The sequence below is a fragment of the Dasypus novemcinctus genome, chromosome 14 (genome assembly GCF_030445035.2).
Source record: "Dasypus novemcinctus isolate mDasNov1 chromosome 14, mDasNov1.1.hap2, whole genome shotgun sequence".
Classification (NCBI taxonomy): domain Eukaryota; kingdom Metazoa; phylum Chordata; class Mammalia; order Cingulata; family Dasypodidae; genus Dasypus; species Dasypus novemcinctus.
The window spans coordinates 71,493,822-71,503,111 of NC_080686.1; the positions used below are offsets into that span (position 1 = coordinate 71,493,822).

At 35.0% G+C, this 9,290-nt stretch overlaps 1 non-coding gene across 1 annotated transcript; it reads left to right on the forward strand.

Moving 5' to 3' along the window:
- Positions 1-620: 620 nt before the first annotated feature.
- On the forward strand, positions 621-726 carry LOC111763924 (U6 spliceosomal RNA). Its single transcript, XR_002796650.1, has one exon. It is a non-coding gene; the product is annotated as a U6 spliceosomal RNA (small nuclear RNA).
- The last annotated feature ends 8,564 nt before the right edge of the window (positions 727-9,290 follow it).

The window sequence follows — 9,290 nt, forward strand, 5'->3', positions numbered from 1 at the left end:
CAGAAATAGAACCTCATCTCACCTCTATGGTTAATTAATTTTTGACAAGATTACTAAGCCCACTCTGCTGGGGTAGTACAGTCTCATCAACAAATGGTGTTGGGAGAACTGGATATCCATATCCAAGAGAATGAAAGAGGACACCTATTTCATACCTTATACAAAAAATTAACTCAAAATAGTTCAAAAATCTAAATATAAAAGCCAGTACCATAATCTCCTAGATGAAAATGTAGGAAATCATCTTCAAGATCTTTTGGTAGGTGTTAATTTCTTACACCTTACACATATAACATGAATAATGAAATAAAAAATAGGTAGATGGTACCTTCTCAAAGTTAAATGCTTTTGTACTTCAGGGGACTTTATCAAGAAGGTGAAAAGGCAGCCTACTCAATAGAATAAAATATTTAGAAACCATATATCCAATAAGGATTTAATATCCATGACATATAAAGAGATCCTACAACTCAATGATAAAAAGGAAAGTGGCCCAATTAAAAAATGGGCAAAAGACATGAATAGATATTTTACCAATGAGGAAATATAAACGGCAAAACACGTGAAAAGATGTTCAACATTCCTACCTATTATGGAAATGCAAATCAAAACTACAATGAATTCTCACTTTGGCAGCATATATACGAAATTGGAATGATCCAGAGATGATGAGCAGGGCCCCTGAACGAGAATGACACACAAATTTGTGAGGCATTCCATATTCTTAACCAAAATGTAAACTATAGACCTTGATGTTAGCAATGTTTCAACATGTATTCATCAATTGTAACAAATGTACCACACAATTATAAGATTTTATTAATAGGGGAAGATGTGGGAAGGGAAGGAAATGTGGTATATGGAAATCCCTTATCCTTTTGCTGTAACTTTTCTGTAATCTAAAACCTCTTTAAAAACAAAGCTTATGGAATTAAAAAACTACAATGAGATATTATTTCTCACCTATTAGAATGACCACTATTTAAAAAAACAAAAAAACCACAAGTGTTGGAAAGGATGTGGAGAAATAAGAATGCTTATTCACTGTGGTGGAAGTGTAGATGGTGTAGCTGATAAGGAAGAATGGCAGTCCTGAAGAAGTTAAATAGAGAGTTTCCAAACTATCCAGCAATCCCACTCCTAGATAAATACTCAGAAGAACTGAACATAGGGATGTGTTCATAGGGGCATTATTCACAAATACCAAAAGATGTAAATAACCCAGGTGTCCATCAACAAATGAATGGATAAACAAAATGTGATATATACATATGATGGAATATTATTCAGCTGTAAAGAAGAAATGAAGTCAGGATGCACATGACAACATGGATGCACCTTGAAGATAGTATGTAGAGTGAAACAAACCAGACACAAAGGGACAAATATTGTATGATATCACTAATATAAACTAAATATAATGAGCAAAGTCACAGAGTTTATATCTAGAAGATTGGTTACCAGAAGACAGAATGAGGATAGAGATTGGGGAGCAGTGGCTTAATGTGTGCAGAAGTGATAATAAGGTTGATTGTAAATGGCTGGAATTGAATAGAGGTGATGACTCACCTAAGGGTGAATGAAATTAGCAGCGCCAATATGACAGTATGATTTTGGTTGAAAGGGAGATATTAGGGTTGTGTATGTCACTAGAAGAAAAGCTAAAGGATGAAACATGGGACTGTATAGCATAGTGAATCCTGTTGCAGATGATGAGTGTGTTTAATAGTACGAATGTATGAATGTTCTTCAATGAATTAGAACAAATGTAATTTCACAGTATAGGATGTTAATAATAGGGTGGTATCTGAGCTGAAATGTACCTAAAGCAAACCATGGACTGTAGTGAATAGTAACATATTAGCAATTTTCCTTAGTTGTAAATAAAGAGAGGATTATCATAAGTGACTAAGTGTCACTTAGTATTACATGTTGTTTGACTCCATTTATATAAAACTGTAAAAATAAATTTATAGAGATGGAGTTAGATTAACAGATATATATGACAGAGGATGGATAAAGAGTTTGAAAGGTAAATGCTAAGGGGTTGGGGGCTTTTCTTTTTGGAGTAATAAAAATGCTCTAATATTTTTCTAATATCACTGTGGTGATAAAAGCACAGCTCCGTGATTATGCCAAAACCCATTGAATGTACACTTAGGATGGATTGTATAATATGACTATAGTTCAATAAAACTACTTCTTAAAAGTTTGGGGAATACTAGCTTTTAGGAATGACATTTTGGCAAGGACTGTTAGGGAAGTCATAGATATCTGTTAAGTGGCCATCGCCTAGACTTTATCGGCCCTACTTCCCTCTCTGGGGAAGTCACAGACACACTAAGCAGCCATTCTTTTTTAGCTACCCCTGTATCCTTTTTTTGTGTGTGCCATTTCACAACTTGGGAGAGATGAGTCTAATGAAAATGCCCGGCCAGACCTTAAACCTGCAAACCAGGTACAAGCAACCCCAAATACTTATCAGAAGAGGAATTCTCAGTGGCAGCACCCCCACCCCCAAGGTGGATAAAAAGCTACTCTCAAACAGTAAAGATTTCTCTCTTCTCTGGCATCAAGTGGGATGTGTGGAGCTGCCACCCATCTACCTGGCCCTGAGTAGTTTTTGTTTACCCCAGGAGACTGTGATGATGGGACTCCTTCCCTGCTCTTTTGGACTCTTTGTACTATTTAAGTGACAAGGACATTTGCCCTTTGTGGACTCTTTATTCTGTACAATAAAGGGACATTTGCTGGAAGTTTCTTTTGTGCCCTAAACTCGTGTTCTCATGACGCACTGTCTCAGCAACTCACTCCACAAGAACCAGCATTTCTGGGCCTCTTGTTCAAAAGGAATGGACACAGCCTGAGTTAAGGACAAACGCTTCTGTGGAAGACAATAACAGTTTATTTCACAGGACTGTCATAATATAAAATACCCTTCATTTTCTACACTGAATGGACCTGAAATACTACTTTGATATAGGCCCCTATATTTTAGTGCAGACTACATAATTTCCTCTACATGATCTTCTCCCACAGTTATCTTAAAATCACTTTCTATCTAAAAGTGATGAGAAATGCTTTGTTTTTTGTGAGATCAATTCACCCTTTTTCTTTTTAAAGATTTATTTTATTTATTTCTCCTCCACCTCTCCCCACCCCAAACCCCGCATTGTCTGCTCTCTGTGTCCATTCGCTGTGTGTTCTTCTGTGCCTGCTTGTATTCTCACTAGGCAGCTCTGGGAACTGACCCTGGGACCTTCTGGAGTGGGAGAGAGGCAATTACTCTCTTGTGCCACCTCAGCTCCCTGTTCTGCTATGTCTTCTTATTTTCTCACCTCTTTGTCTCTTGTTGCATCATCTTGCTGCTCCAGCTCTCTGTGTGGGCTAGCACACCTGCATGGGGCTGCATTCGTGCATGGGCTGGTACTCCACATGGGCCAGTTTGCCATGTGAGCCAGTTTGTCCTCACCTGGAGGCTCTGTGCATCAAACCCTGGACCTCCTATATGGTAGATGGGAGCCCAAATTGTTGGGCCACATCTGTTTCCCTCAATTCACTCTTTATCCCTCTTTATGAGGGATACTTTAATTCTAAGAGAATGTATCCACCAGTTCTCACTTATCTGCCTTGGGAAATTAGTTGGTGGCTGACTTCTTATGGTATGTACTCAACCAGTCTTTGATTGGCCAGAAATTTTCACATTACTTTGTAAAACCTGAAAGCAAAAGGGGAGAAAAATTCTGCAGAAGGCACTCAATTGCTATTTCAAGTGTCCAAGTACAACTTTAACAGTTGAGTTTGACTAGCTTAGTGCAGCCTGAAGCTCAAGTTAACCATAAGGTTCAGTAAGTGAAGAAGTAGGCATTTGCTATTACGTATTATCAGTACAAAATGTTACTCAATTTCATAAGTCCCCACAGTACTTGTAGCAGCTTCAACATCCTCTTTCTCATCTCTCAATCCATTGACTGTCTAAGTCAGTAGGTATCTATATTTTTCAGGAGGTTACATAATCAGAATGGAATTTTTCAATGATTTTTTTTTCAGAGTAGCATGGCTTCTTTTAAGAGTGTTTTCAGTAGATTAGTAAGAAGGAAAAACAAGGAATTGAGCTCATTGGGTGGTGTGTTCCAAGATTCTTGTAGAAAGTTATTTTAATATCATAAGAATGTTGACAGCATGTTTTAGTGACACAGACTTCCCTCAAATCTCCACTTTGCCAAGAGTTTAAAGTTGTAGTCTGTAGCAACATTGAGATTTATAACACATAAATATATAAATTTTCCCTGGAGGAGATGATAAAAAGTTCCTCATCAGTTCACTTATAAAAGAGCTGTAAGGATCAAGAAGAAAATGAAGATTTACTAAAGGGGATAAATTCCTTTTAAAAGATGGAATGATTGATCAACTTCATAACACTAATATGTGAAATAAAGAATTTGAGTTTCATTCTCTTTTTTAAAATAGTTTATTCAGATACAATTCACATACAGTACAAGTCACTCATTTAAAGTTTACATTTCAATGTTTTTTAGTATATTCATAGTGTTGTGCAATTATCACCACAATCTAATTTTAGAACATTTTCATTTCCACTGAAACAAACTTTGTACCCATTAGAGGTCATTCCTCATCCACTTCTATTCACCTTCCCCTCCAGCCCTAGGCAATCACTAATCCTCTTTTGTCACTATAAATTTGCCTAGTCTATGTATTTCATACAAATGGAATCATATAATATGTAATTATTTGTGACTAGCTTCTTTCAGTTAGCATGATATTACTTAGGGTCATTCATGTTGTAGTATGTATCAATACTTTTTTTTTTTTTTTTTGTACCAGGAACCATGGATTGAACTCTGGACCTCATACATAGGGGGCCAACACTCAACCACTGAGCCACATCTTTTCCCCTGAGTTGGTTTTTTCATTTGTTTTATTTGTTTGTTTTTTATTTTTTTGAGGAGGCACTGGGAACCAAACCTGGGACCTCCCATGTGGGAAGCAGGCACTTAACTACTTGAGCCACATCTGCTCCCTATTCATTTATTTTAATTGATCAATAATAGTCCATCCATTTGGGTTATTTCCATTTTTGGCTAATATAAATAATACTGCTATGAACATTTATGTACAAGCTTTTATGAGAATATATGTTTTCATTTCTCTTGGGTAGATATTTAGGAGTGTAACTGTTGGGTCATATGGTAACTGTAAATTTAAATTTTTGAGAAAATGCCAAACTGTTTTCCAAAGTAACTGCATTTTACATTCCCACCAGCAATGTTTGAGGGCTCCAAATACTCCACATTCAATTTTTTTAATAAATTCACTTTCTCAAAGAAGGGGGAAAGAAGGAAAATGGGAGGAAGAGAGGAGTGATAGAAGGAAAATAAGTTGCCTCCTTAATAAACAAGTCTGGTAGCGCTCTCCTGATTATAGGGACATTCTGATGATGAATTAGACGTTTTGGAGTAAAATATTGTATAAAGAAAGGCATCTGTGGCTAAATTGCCTTGACCAGTTTTTCCTACATTATCAGCCATTTCCTCAATGATATCATGATCTTAAATATTTCTGTGATACACGTAGTGAAAAATGAAAAGAGTGTTAATGTATGCACATGTTTTCATGCAGGCATACAAAAGATATGAAAGAATATACACCAAAGTTTTTTTTTTCTCCAGGTATCCGGATTATACAAGGCTATTTCCTCTGCTTTTGCACAGCTTTAACTATCTTTTTAAAAACAAAAGACATGTACAGATTCTCCATTTTAAAGAAAAAGTATCATCCTTCTGCCAATAGACCCCATATTACTGGTTCTCAATCTGGCTGAACATGAGAATTATCAAAAGAGCTTTTAAAAAATACCAATGTCTTGACCCTCTTTCCATTGGAAATTCATGTTCAATTCACCTGAGGTAATTCTAATAAGCCAGAATAAGAACCACACCCTAAGTCTTCAAGTCCCCATATCTTATTTGTTGAGTTTAGCTAGAGGAAAAAAAGCCTTCCTATAAGTTGTCAGACTCCTAGTGCTTAGTTTGGGCCATTTTATTTATGGTTTGCAAGGTATTATCTTCACTGGGTTACATCTGGAGAGGATTCCTTGGTATCAAGAGGCTACTTCAAGAAACATGTGAAGAGGTGTCCCAAACTTTCTTCTGACAGGTGTGATAGAAAGACCAGCAACTTAATATAGAAATGAAACCATCTGGCACTTAAGTAGTTCTATACATATAGTAAGGAGCAGTATTTTAGCCACTTTTCAAAATAAAGCTGTCTCTGGCTTAATGGATAATAATATTTTGATATAATGGTAGAGTCCTCTGCTGCACAGTAATTAGAGATTCACAGAAGTGGTCCAGGGATGAGAGGAATGGGATGGAAGAAAGGAGGAAGGCCTCAGTAAGAATATACATCACTGAATATTCTACATCTATTGCCTTTGTTTTATAGGTACAATAGGTGGTTGGAGAGAAATGGGGGTAATTAGAATTCTTGATCCTGGCATCTGCTGCAAAGTAACATACTTTTTGAATGAAGTATTCAGTTTCATGGCTGAATATTGGGGCAGTGTGACTCCATGTGTCTGATACAGACAAGACTAGAATATTTGATGTTATGATCAGAAGAATCTACTTCTGAAATATCTGAAGGCTTTTAACTTCAAAAACTGGAAGCATACATTTCTTCATAAATCTTAACTCTTGGCTCCTGTTCTGTCTCTCTTTGGCGGAGTGAAAAGAGAGGTACAGAGAATGGTTGTCTTTATGACAAGGGGAGAAAGTGCTACTGAATTTAAGCAGCTTTTCTCACAAATTTCATTTTTAGAATTACTTTCATTTCCTCATTCATAACCAATTTTAATGAGTTTCAACCATGCACAAGGCATACAGTATGTTCTTTGGGACGGCCAAAAATGAATGGCATTATTTAAGCCTTCAAATTTTGTGTGATCCAGAAGAGAAATGTAAATATTCAAAAACTAATTAAACCAGGTAAAATACGAAAAATTCCATGAAAATTAAGCATAGTTGCTGTTATATTTCTAAAAATGGGGAGCACATCTTTGGGTATGGAGGATTTTTAAAGTGTTTTTCAGCATCATCACAAAGTTGAAATTTTCCCCACCACTTTAAAAGTGAGAAATACGAGTACCAGTTTTCAAAGGAGTCTATAGAATCCTTTCAAATTCATTTGCAAAGGTTTTATTTATCTTTTTTTCTCACTGAACTGTTTATCATTTTTTATATTTCTGTATGATAAGTGTCAGATGTATTTTGTTGGTTTGACCTTCTGCCTGCTGCTTAAAATTGTCAAAATGCCTGTAAGTTCAGACTGTTCATTTGTAATCATTCTAGAAATTAAAATCAAGGAGGGAGGACTTTTCTCCTGGTTAACTCACTTTAATATCTCCCTTGACTCTGTTTCAGTATGCTTAGAGAGAAGTGATTCAGGCTAATTAAAAGCATTTTCTCTCCTCACGTCATGACATTTAAATAGAATAATAGTGATAATGATGGGGATGACTATCATTTGTTGTGCACTTTTACTTTGTTCCTTCCTGTGTGTTTATCCTACTCTAAGTGTGCTATCTCATTTATTACTCAAAAACACCCTACTTATAATTCTTCTGGATTCATTTTCATCATAATTTCCAAAAATGCATGAAGTAGTTTTGTTTATTAATGGGCATTCATAAGGCATAAAAAGGATTTGAAAAGTTAAAAAATCCAAATAGGTAAGTGGTTCTTTAATTTATTGCAGTAATTGAGTTTATTCCCATCCTCACCTCACCTTTTTAAAAAAATATATCCCTCAGTAAATTTATGAGTTGTAGGTTTTATTCTACTTTTTTAGGAATTACTCTTAAATATTAATAAATACTTACCTAATAAGTTTTGAAGTGAATCAATAATGCTACCTTTCTCTTGAGGTAAGATAAGGACTTTAAAATATTTTATTCTCAACTATGGCATCCTATCATCTATGTTAAATTTTAGTTTATTTTTTTGTGTGTATACACACACATAGTCTTTGTACAGATGAAAAAGGTAATAATTTTAAACTCATTCCTGAATGTTTGCTAGTCATTTATTTTAGGCTGAAATTTATATTCCCTTGGCAATATGAAAATATCATTCCATATGCTTCTGGCATCTATTGCTGATGACAAGTCTGCTATTATTCCTTGATACATGGACTGCTGTTTCTCTGGTTTCTTAGAATTGTAAAATTTATCTTTAATGTTCTAAAGTTTCACCATATTGCGTCAAGGTATGGATTATTTTTCAAGTTTTCTTATTCAGAACTTACTCCTTTAGTTGAAAAGATTCATGCTTTTCTTCATTTTCAAACTATTCTCTCTTCCCCAGTCTTTCATTTTAAAGAGAATGTCTGTTTGACATATTTTGAAGATTCTCATTCCCTTCTCCACATGTCTTAACTTTGTTTGATAACACAATTTATATATTTACCCATGAGTTCTAATTAATTAATCAATTAGAGGAGTAATATACATATAATCTACTAGGTACCATGTTACTTAGCTTCATGTGTGTGGATTTTTAATCTATCTATTCTGCATTTTGGATGAATTTATCACATCCTGCTTCAGATTCACTAATTTCTTTTTTATCTGTTTTTAATACAATGGGTAGTTCATATATTGAGTTTTTCTTTCCAATGATTACATTTTTAATTTCCAGAATCTCTATTTTATTCTTTTTCAAAACTGTCTCTTCTTTTTCAGGAAACACTGGTCTTCTGATTTTGATTTTTTCCTTATTTATATCTTTGAACATTTAAGGCAACATTTGTTTTTAGCCTTTTCAATTTTCTATTGAACTTAGCATGTTAATTCTACAGTTTGTTAGGACTGTTGATTCTCATGGAGGCCTATTTCCTTGATTTACATTTTAGACTTTAAACCTATCTTCCAGAAGGAATTGTTTTCCAAGGATGTGTCATCATTCAGGGTTGTGAAGGCATTACTATTGGGTAGTTTTAGGTCTATCTCTGCCAGTCCTATGTGTTTCTCAACCAATTTATATGATAATTCTTTACTCAAGATTCCTTTACCAAGCATAATTGTATTAATTCAACCCCATATCAGCACATATTATGGATTTAGACTTCTCCCAGATGATTAATTTTCAACCATGGCACAGGATAAACAGCCATTTCTCTTGCCAAAGTTCTAGTCCAGTAGGATAAATTTTTCAAACCTGTTCCATGCTTTCAGTTTCATGCTGGAAGTTTCCTTATGGATTCACTTGCCC